The following is a 1,891-nucleotide window of genomic DNA, read 5'->3' as shown; positions in this document are numbered from 1 at the left end:
GACCTATAATTTCAAAAGATTTGTATACAAAATAGGAATGACAACTCAATGAAAATTGCTCGACCAAACAAAATTCCAACTACCCAAATAGTGAAAAGTGAAAATAATGTGAGTGAAAACACAACCCAAACCTTCCAAGTCAGTCAATATCTTTTGGCAATCCTTGAGCAGCAACATCAGATGTTTGGGGCGTCTGATTTTTCCCTGTTAGAAAGATTAGCAACAAACATTGAACCGATCCTTCATTGGTCCAATGTGCAGTACATGAAGTTCTGCAACGGTATTAGTTGGAATTCCTATAGAGTATGAGAAAGCCAAAAGAAACGATCCTTCATTGTTTCTGAAAGGGTAAATTATATTTTTGGTCCCATAAGTGGACTTGTTTCCAATTTTGGTCCTATATTCAGATCAATTCGCACATTGAGTCCCATTTGTGGTTTTTTTTTTTTTTTTCAATTTGAGGACCATTGAGGGATTTTTGTCCAATTGATAATGGAAGCTGCTCTCTCCGCTAGTCAATACAATCACAATAAAGGTAAATCACATTTTTGGTCCCACATGTTTCCAATTTTGGTTCCACACGTAAAAATGTGAATTGGTCCTAGTGTGGGACCAAAATTGGGAATAGGTCCACTTATTGGACCAAAAATGTAACTTATGGGACCAAAAACGTCAATTACATAAAGAAAAAAGTGAAATACTAACAAAAATTGTGAATGTCTTTTTGTCTATTAAATATTAAGATTAAATAACTTATAAAACTGTAAACATCTTATAAGATATTCTAAAAAACTTATAAGTTCAACCAAAACCCCCCTCACTCTCTATAACTGGTGTGATTTGCGATTCAACCAGTGCCATATTGTACGAGATATTATCCTCTCTGACTTCGAATAAGTCTCACAATTTTCCTGAAAAGACGCCTTATTATGGGTATGATGCTTTAGGGACTTGTAAGTTATTCAAGTCCATCATTTGCAATCAATGTACACGCTTGTCTGCATTATCAGTCCCTTAAACGAGGATGTTGGGAAAATTTGGCCCAAACCAAAGGTGATGGGCCCTCACTTCGGACGGCCAAATCACACATGGCCCTGTGGGCCACTTACTCTCTTGACCCGACCCACAAAAGGTTCGACCCATTGACCCTACATATTTATACCTAATCTCGGTCAAACCCTAACTCATTTCTGCCTCTTCCTTCTCCCTCCCGAACCCTGGTCTCTCTCGTCTCTTCGGGTTCTTCCCATAACCCCTGGAGTCCTGTGTAACCTCCCCTTCCCAATAATGGCCGTTTCCCGGCCATTAATGGACAGCCCGTTTATATGGCTGGTCTGTTTTGGTTCGTGGGGATAAGCCGAAAACCGAACTCTCTCTTCTCCTGTCTCTCTGATACTCTGATATTGCCTTTGTGGCATAAGCCTCAGTGGTTATCTTAAAGCCTTTGTGGCATTCTCCTTTGTGGTTGAAATAGAACCTTTGTGGTTCGGTTTGCCTGAGTGGCTTGTGTGATTTGAGCAACCAGTGAGGTGCTCAACCTTTGGCCTTGTGTAGGCCTTGGGTTTTACGGCTCCTGAGCCTTACAGTTGTCTTTGACCCCGTTTATTGTTATCTTATTGTTTCTGGTTTATTTCTGGTTTCTGTTGTGCTATTCCTTAGATTACTTGTAATTCGTTATAGGAAAGCCTGTAATATTAAGTTATTGTTAATTTCTGTAACTGTGTAACCCCCGTTTATTGTTATTGTTTCTGGTTTATTTCTGGTTTCTGTTGTGCTATTCCTTAGATTACTTGTAATTCGTTATAGGAAAGGAAAGAATATTAAGTTATTGTTAATTTCTGTAACTGTGTAACGTGTTGTAATTGTGCCGGAGATCGATCCACTCCTTACA

This window comes from Sesamum indicum, linkage group LG11 (genome assembly GCF_000512975.1).
Source record: "Sesamum indicum cultivar Zhongzhi No. 13 linkage group LG11, S_indicum_v1.0, whole genome shotgun sequence".
In the NCBI taxonomy this organism is placed as follows: Eukaryota; Viridiplantae; Streptophyta; class Magnoliopsida; order Lamiales; family Pedaliaceae; genus Sesamum; species Sesamum indicum.
Note: the sequence above shows the minus strand (reverse complement) of the source record.